This window comes from Triticum urartu, chromosome 2 (assembly GCF_003073215.2).
Source record: "Triticum urartu cultivar G1812 chromosome 2, Tu2.1, whole genome shotgun sequence".
NCBI classification, from domain to species: domain Eukaryota; kingdom Viridiplantae; phylum Streptophyta; class Magnoliopsida; order Poales; family Poaceae; genus Triticum; species Triticum urartu.
Window position 1 is genome coordinate 7,411,847 of NC_053023.1, and position 8,924 is coordinate 7,420,770.

Consider the following 8,924-nt stretch of genomic DNA (forward strand, 5'->3'; position numbering starts at 1 on the left):
GATGAGGTAGGAACCTATTTCCTTTTATATCAAACCCTGAGAGTTCTATGTTATGCTTATACTACTCTGAGATGCTCGTAGACGTGGTTTGGTTTTGAGTGATCCATGATAGATGTGAGAGTTATTATTAATTAATGGTTAAACTTAAGGCGGTTACTTTAATACACATCTGGGTGGATTGGTTGGGGCACCCTGGAGAAGCTAGTGGTTGTCCGGACACCTGGAGCAATCTAGTGTTGTCCTAGGATATCCCGGAGTACCCGTGTGATCATCCTATGTTTTGCCACCCAGGCTCAAAAGGATCGTGAGATTATTCATGCTAGAAACTTCCGTGTGCAGCCACAAGCCATTATGGGCTCTGGCATAGTTGAGTAAGTTGTGTGACCTCTTTTAGTGGTAGGCTAGCAGATGTAGGGGATGTAGGTGGTACGGTCTACCTAGAGTAAAGAGTTAATGCTTCTGAAAGACTGTGTTTCGGTCATCCATTTCTCAAACACCATGTAGTGCGAGAAATCCAACGGAGGAGATCGAGTCTTGTGGGGAAAAGTGTGCAAACCTCTGCAGAGTGTACAAACTAATCATGATTAGTCGTGTCCCCGGTTATGGACATCTTGAGTATCTGGTACTTGAATTATTGATTTGATCTCATCACTTTACTTAATTAATTTGTTGGGTTATAATGATTATTTTGGGATTGAGTTGGAGGAACCTTCTCAATCATTTTCAACCAACTTTGTAGTTAAATAAAATATATTCCTTTGCTGTAGGAAAAAATTAGCTTTATGCAAATGATAACCATAGAGCCTCCACCAGCCATATATGCATGTAGTGATAGCTGTTATTTGTTCATTGCTCTATAGTGTTATCTTGCCAGCATATTCCATGTGCTGACCTATACAGGCTGCAATGTATTATCTTGCAGAGTTTTCAGACGAAGAGTAAGGTGCACTAGGTCGTTGTCATGCACTCAGTTTTGTCGTGGAGTTGGATGGACTCTTCTACCTTCAAAGCTTCCGCTGTTATCTTATTTAGATGGCCTTCAGCCATATTATTGTAATAAGTTCTCTTTTGAGACATTTGATGTAATAAGTGTGTGACTGAACTCTGTTATAAATCCTTGAGTACTGTGTGTGACGGCAATACCAATCCAGGAATGACACTTAGGCACAGAGACTTGATCGTCTGAGGTCGGGTTGCTACAAGATGGTATCAGCGCACACGCTGACTGTAGGATGCGACCACTAGGATAAGCCGTAGGACACTCTTCTCTACTCATTTCTGACTCCTCTCCATTTTCTACTCTATAGATGGCGAATCCAAGGAACAAGTTTGCTCAACCGGATGATGACAACCCTTTCGGACGACACCTGAAGGAAGCCACTAGGTACTTGAGCATCAAAATACCAAGCTTCACCGGGACCTACACTACCACTCTACCTGAAGAAGAGCACTGGACGATTCAAGTACATGTTCCAGGAAGGACATTCACACCAGTTACCGAGCCCATAGAGTTTTCCTTTGATGCACCAACCTAGAGTTTAGGAAAGAGCATGGCCGCCCACATCGCCATGGGACGCATTGGCGAGGTATACCACAAGGATCTTAAGGACACTATCTACCAGATATGTGGACGCCGAGATGAGCAATGGGAGATGATTTGCACCAGGAGGATAAGTCCATTGCAGCCTACATCCAGGAGTTAAATCAGCACATTCGTCGTTAGGAGAACCAGATATGCGCCAGCATGATAGACATGAAGAAAGTAATGACCAGGAACATGGAGCTAGAAGAGGAACTCAAGTCTACATGCGACGGATATGAAGAGGAAATTACAGTACTACTGGAGAAGAATGAAGATCTGAAGAAGTTAGGGATATTCATGGGAGATCCCGCACCTGAGGAGGACAACCACCCTGAAGACTGCATCATAATCGACGCACCGACTCCGACCCTGATAGTGATGATGATTACGAAGATGAAGCTGGAGCAGATATCATGGAGTCTTCCACCGATCAAAATTTCTAGTCGACCACCATATTACTATTAGTATCCCCCATGTATATAGTAATAGTCTGAGTATTTTGTAACGGTAGTTTAGAATCGATTGTATGATCTTGTTTGAATTGAGTGGTGTGAAATGAATGTGTTTGTCTCATGTGCATATGGGTAGTGATCTCTCTTTAGACCTCACTCTATTCTATTCTCACCCCTCTAAACCTATCAAATGCCTCCGAGATGTGACCCCAGATTTGTCTTCCCACCGGAGCTCACTCAATTGATCCAATAGCAGAATGCCTTGATGCAGTTGCTAGTCCAGAACCAAGGCAACAACAACAACCCACCGCCACCACCTCCAGTTGACAAATTAGCCCGTTTCCTAAGGTTGAACCCACCGGTGTTCTCTAGTAGCACCGAGCCGATTGTGGTTGATGATTGGCTCCGTAGGATTGGAAGGGAGCTGACCACTGCTGGTTGCACAGATGCTGAGAAGGTGCGCTTTGCCGCACACCAACTGGATGGACCAGCAGCCTCATGGTGGGAGAATTACACAACCACTTTCCCCATAGCCAATGTCACTTGGGATCTGTTCCAGCAAGCATTCCGCACTACACACATCTCAACCGGAGCTATGAGCATGAAGAAGCGTGAGTTTCACAACTTACGCCAGGGAAACCGTACCGTGGGGCAATATGTGGATGAGTTCAGTAAGTTAGCTCGTTACGCCCCAGATGATCTGGCCACAGATGCCGCAAAGCAGGAGAAGTTTATGAAAGGGCTGAATGATCAGCTGAGTATGCAGTTGATAGTGGCAACATTTGCTAACTACCAGGAGTTGGTAGACAGGGCTCTTATGATTGAAGGCAAGCAGCAGCAGATAGAGAGCCGCAAGAGGAAGTATGGACAAGGGAAGTACAACTCTGGAGCTCAGCAGAAGCCTCGTTTTACTTCAAACTCGGGATGACATACCCATCATAACCATGGAGGGAGTTCACATAACCACAATGGCCCCAAGAATGGTAATGGGAATGGAGGAAACAACGGTTAGAACCGTTTCAACCCCACTACACCCGCCAAGAAGGATCTAAGTCACATTACTTGTTTCAAGTGCGGGAAGACTGGACACTACGCCACCGAGTGTCCTGAAGCAAAGAATGGAAATGGCAATGGAAGCTCAGGGAAGAAGCCAAACCCTTTCACCATAGGTCAAGTGAACCACATCAACGTGGAGGAAGTTGAAGAGCAGCCTGACGCAGTGATGGGTAAGTTTTTGATTAAGTCATTTACTGCACTCATTCTTTTTGATACTGGTGCATCGCATTCATACATATCAAGGGGATTTGTGGATAAGTATAAGTTGCCCACCAAAGTTCTTTAGACACCTATGTTAGTAAGCTCGCCAGGAGCTGAGTATATGGCAAGCAGAGGATGTTTTCAGATGCCATTGACCATAGGTAGACATGTTTTCCCCTCAGACCTAATAATTTTGGAGTCCCAAGGATTGGTTATAATATTAGGTATGGATTGGTTATTGAAGTATGGAGGAAACATCGATTGTGCTAGTAAGTCGATTTTGCTCACCACCCCGGAGGGAAAAAGGATCAAGTATGTGTCTAGGCATGCGCCAAGAAGGACCCAAGTAAATTCTCTCTCGGGAGCTGTTCAGGAAGAAGTGCCCGTTGTGAAGGATTACCCGGGTGTATTTCCAGAGGAATTACCAGGTATGCCGCCAAATCGAGACATTGAGTTTTTGATAGAGCTATTGCCAGGCACCAGACCAATATCAAAGAGGCCATACTGGGTGCCCGCAAATGATCTGGAGGAGATTAAGAAGCAAATCAAGGGGCTATTGGAGAAAGGTTACATTCGACCAAGTTCGTCACCGTGGGGAGCCCTAGTGCTCTTGGTTGAGAAGAAGGATGGATCCTTGAGAATGGTTGTTGATTATCGAGCATTGAATGAAGTGACAATCAAGAACAAATACCCTCTACCGATGATCAATGATTTGTTTGACCAGCTGCAAGGAGCTAAAGTTTTCTCCAAGATCGATCTACGATCAGGATACCACCAGCTGAAGATCCGAGAATAGGATATACCTAAGACAACTTTTACCACAAGGTACGGGCAATATGAGTATACGATCATGTCATTTGGATTGACTAACGCCCCTGCCTACTTCATGAGTATGATGAATAAATTTTTCATGGAGTTCTTGGATAAGTTTGTTGTGGTATTCATTGATGATATTTTGGTGTACTCGAGGAATGAAGAGGAACACAAGGAACACTTGCGCTTAGTTCTCGAGAAGCTCAGGCAACATCAGTTGTATGCCAAATTTAGCAAGTGTGAGTTTTGGTTGAAGGAAGTTGGATTTCTTGGACATGTTATATCGGGAGAAGGTATAGCAGTAGACCTCATGAAGGTTCAGTCTGTCAATTGTATGCCAAATTTATCAAGTGTGAGTTTTGGTTGAAGGAAGTTGGATTTCTTGGACATGTTATATCGGGAGAAGGTATAGCAGTAGACCTCACGAAGGTTCAGTCTGTCACTGAGTGGTTGGCACCCACCTCAGTTGGAGAGATCCGCAGTTTTCTAGGACTCGCATGATATTACCGGAGGTTCATTGAGAATTTCTCCAAGATTTCGAAACCCGTGACAGAGTTGTTTAAGAAGGACACCAAGTTCAAATGGACTGAAGATTGTGAGGCCAGTTTTCACGAGTTGAAGAAACGGTTGGTTACATCCCCAGTGTTGATCCTTCCAGATATACGCAAGGATTTCCAAGTGTATTGCGACAATTCTCGCTTAGGACTTGGAGGAGTACTAATGCAGGACGGAAGAGTTGTTTCATACGCCTCACGTCAGCTTCGACCTCATGAGTTGAATTATGCCACCCATGATTTGGAGTTAGCAGCCGTAGTGGATGCGCTCAAGACATGGAGACATTTTCTGATTGGGAACAGATGTGATGTGTACACGGATCACAAGAGTTTGAAGTACATTTTCATGCAGAAGGAGTTAAATCTCAGACAAAGGAGATGGTTGGAGCTTATAAAGGATTATGATATGAAGTTGCACTATCACCTAGGAAAGGCCAATGTCGTAGCAGATGCTTTGAGCCGAAAGAGTTATGCCAATACCCTCATAAGCGGAGGATTAATGTAGGAGTCAGTCGAGAATCTCAAGGAGCTTCGTTTGGAGATAGTTCCAAGAGGTTTTGTGGCAACAATGGAGGTTCAGTCTACATTATTGGGAAAGATTCGAGAAGCTCAAAAGGATGATCAGGAAATTGCAGAGATAAAGGAGAAGATGAGAAAAGGAAAGGCCAAAGGTTTCCATGAGGATGAGAATGAGACTTTATGGTTTGAGGATCGTATATATGTGCCCAGTAATGTGGATATCAGGAAGTTAATACTTCAGGAAGCTCATGACTTGCCATACTCGATTCACCCCGGAAACACCAAGATGTATTTGGATTTGAAGGAGCGTTTCTGGTGGACAGGTATGAAGATGGATATTGCCGAGTATGTAGCAGTATGTGATGTATGTTAGAGAGTGAAGGCAGAACATCAGAAGCCAGCAGGATTATTACAGCCTATGCCGATTCCCAAAAGGAAGTGGGAAAAGCTTGGCATGGATTTTATCACCGGATTACCCAGGACCCGATTGGGATATGATTCAATCTGGGTAGTAGTTGATCGCTTGACCAAGGTATATCACTTTATCCCAGTGAAAACCACCTATACAAGCGCGAAGTTGGCCAAGATATATATGACTAGGATCGTATGTCTGCATGGAGTTTCGAGGACCATCGTATCAGATAGAGGGACCCAGTTTATCTCGAAGTTTTGGAATCAGCTGCACCAGACTTTGGGTACTAGGCTAGAGCTCAGTACAGCCTTTCATCCGTAGACAGATGGACAGACCAAGAGAGTCAATCAGATTCTGGAGGACATGTTGAGAGCTTGTGCGCTAGATTATGGATCTAGTTGGTATGACAATTTACCTTACGCAGAATCTCATACAACAACAATTATCAGGCTAGTTTGAAGATGGCACCTTTCAATGCTTTGTATGGATGGACATGCAGGACACCGTTAATGTGGGATGAAGTTGAAGACCGCCAGTTGTTTGGACAAGATTTGATTAAGGAGTCCGAAGAGAAGCTCAAGTTGACTCGAGATAGACTAAAGATAGCCCAGTCGAGGCAGAAGAGTTATGCAAATACTAAACGCAAGGAGGTAGTCTATGAGATTGGAGATCGAGCATATCTTCGTGTGTCACAGCTGCGAGGAGTTAAACGATTTGGAGTTAAAGGAAAGTTAGCCCCGAGATTTGTAGCACCATACCAAGTTCTAGAACACATGGGAGAGGTTGCCTACAAGTTGGAGTTACCCGAAGGATTTTTAGGAGTTCACAATGTATTTCACGTTTCCCAGTTGAAGAAGTGCCATGCTGAGATGGCCGATATTCCCCTGAGAGATACAGTGCCCCTGGAAGCAATTCAGTTGGATAGTGATCTAACCTACGAGGAGAAACCTGTCAAGATTCTCGAGTTTGCCAGCCAAGTTACCCGCAGTAAGGTTATCAAGTTTTGCAAAGTTCAGTGGAGCCACCATACGGAGGATGAAGCCACCTAGGAACGAGAGGAAGACCTATGGAAAGACCACCCACACATATTTCCTAGCCAACCCAAATCTCGAGGGCGAGAGTCATCTTTAGGGGGTAGGTTTGTAACATCCCAATTTTCAATTTGGATGTTGTACATAGGTCATCATATGCATATCATATTTATTTGCATTTTTTTGTGATGCCAGAAATCTTAAGAAACTCAAGGACCCAAGGAGAGAGTTGGGGATTTCATTCATTTTCATATTTGATTTTTCTCAAATTTGAAAAGAGGATCAATTTGTTTTAATCTTTTTCTCTCCGAATATTTCTAATATTAAAAATAAAAGAGAGAAGATAATATGACTTCTTCAAAAAGAGAGGAGTATTGGAGGAAATTTTTTAAAATCAAATATACAATTTATTTGGATTTTATTTGCTATTTTATTTGAATTAGAAAAAAATATGCATCATTTTAAAATTGCATTTTTAGGGAAGAAAAATGTTCACTTTGTTCTAAATATTTTATTTAGACGGTGAAAATTGTTTTTGGCATTTTTAGAATTTTTTATTAGGATTTTCTTTAGCATAATTTATTTAAAGAAAATTCCGCCCGACTGGGCCAAAGGCCGAGCCGGGCCGCCGACGCCTTCCTTGCAGATGGTTTGGTTGAGTGTATCCATGACAGATGTGAGAGTTGTTAAATAATGGTTAACTTAAGGTGGCTACTTTAATACACATCTGGGTGGATTGGTTGAGGCACCCCGGAGCACCCAGTGGTTGTCTGGGCACCTGGGGCAATCCAGAGCTGTCCTGGGACATCCCGGAGTACCCATGTGATCATCCTATGGAATGCCACCCAGGCTCAAAGGGATCATAAGATTATTCATGCTAGAAACTTCCGTCTGCAACCACAAGCCATTATGGGCTCTGGCATAGTTAAGTAAGTTGTGGGAAACCTTTCCATGATGGGCTAGCAGATGTAGGGGGTTGTAGGTGTACCAGCCTATCTATCGGTTAAGGGGACCTCTTCGGAAAGACTGTGTCTCGGTCATCCGTTTCTCAAACATCATGTGGTGCGAGAAATTCAACGAAGGATATCGAGTCTTGTGGGTAAAAGGGCGCAAACCTCTGTAGAGTGTACAAACCAATCATGGTTAGCCGTGTCCCCGGTTATGGACAACTTGAGTATCTGGTTCTTGAATTATTGATTTTATCTCATCACTTTACTTAATTAAATTGTTGGATTGTTATTACTTTTTAATTGGGATTGAGTTGGAGGAACCTTCTCAATATTTATCAACCAACTTGATAGTTAAATAAAATTTATTCCTTTGCAATAGGTAAAAATTGGCTTTACGCAAACATGATAACCATAGAGCCTCCACCAACCATATATGCATGTAGTGATAGCAGTTATTTTGTTCTTTGCTCTACAGTGTTATTTTGCCAGCATATTCAATGTGCTGACCCATTTCGGGCTGCAACGTATCATGTTGCAGACTTTTCAGACGAATAGTAAGGTGCGCTAGGTCGTTGTTTTGCACTCAGCTATGCCGTTGGAGTTGATGGACTCACTTTACCTTCAAAGCCTTCCGTTGTATCTTCATTAGATGGCCTTCAGCCATATTGTTGTAATAAGTACTCTCTTTGAGATATTCGATGTAATAAGTGTGTGACTCAATTCTGTTATAAATCCTTCAAGTACTGTGTGTGTCAGCATTACCGATCCAGGGATGACACTTATGCACAGAGATTTGACCGGTTGAGGTCGGATCGCTACAAGACGGTATCAGAGCACATGCTGACTATAGGACGCGGCCACTAAGATAACCATAGGTCACTCTTCTTTGCTCATTTCCGACTCTTCTCCACTTTCCACTCTATAGATGGCGGACCCAAGGAACAAGTTTTCTCAACCGGATGAAGACACCAGTACACCGCCGGTTGTCCCGGCATAGATCAGAAGGTTGCTGTCGCCAAGTTGTGCATGTGCCATCATGTCCTCATCTACCACTACTGCATGGCCACATAACCTTGCGACTGTTTCAACAGGTTTGTCAACAGCACTGACTACAAGTTCGCCACGGTGGAAACCATCGACGATGTAAAAGCGCTCAGTGTTACGGGCTTGGCCTGCAAGAACCTTGTCGAAATCCATGACCACTATAGGGTCTGGGGTAGCACGAAGAAGGACTCCCTAGTCAAACTCGCCTCGGCCATCATCGACCCCTACTATGAAAATATGAAGCAGGATGCCCAGAGAACAAGTCCCCTATCCTGGCACAGGGCCTGGATGTGGCAACTGGATGAACCTC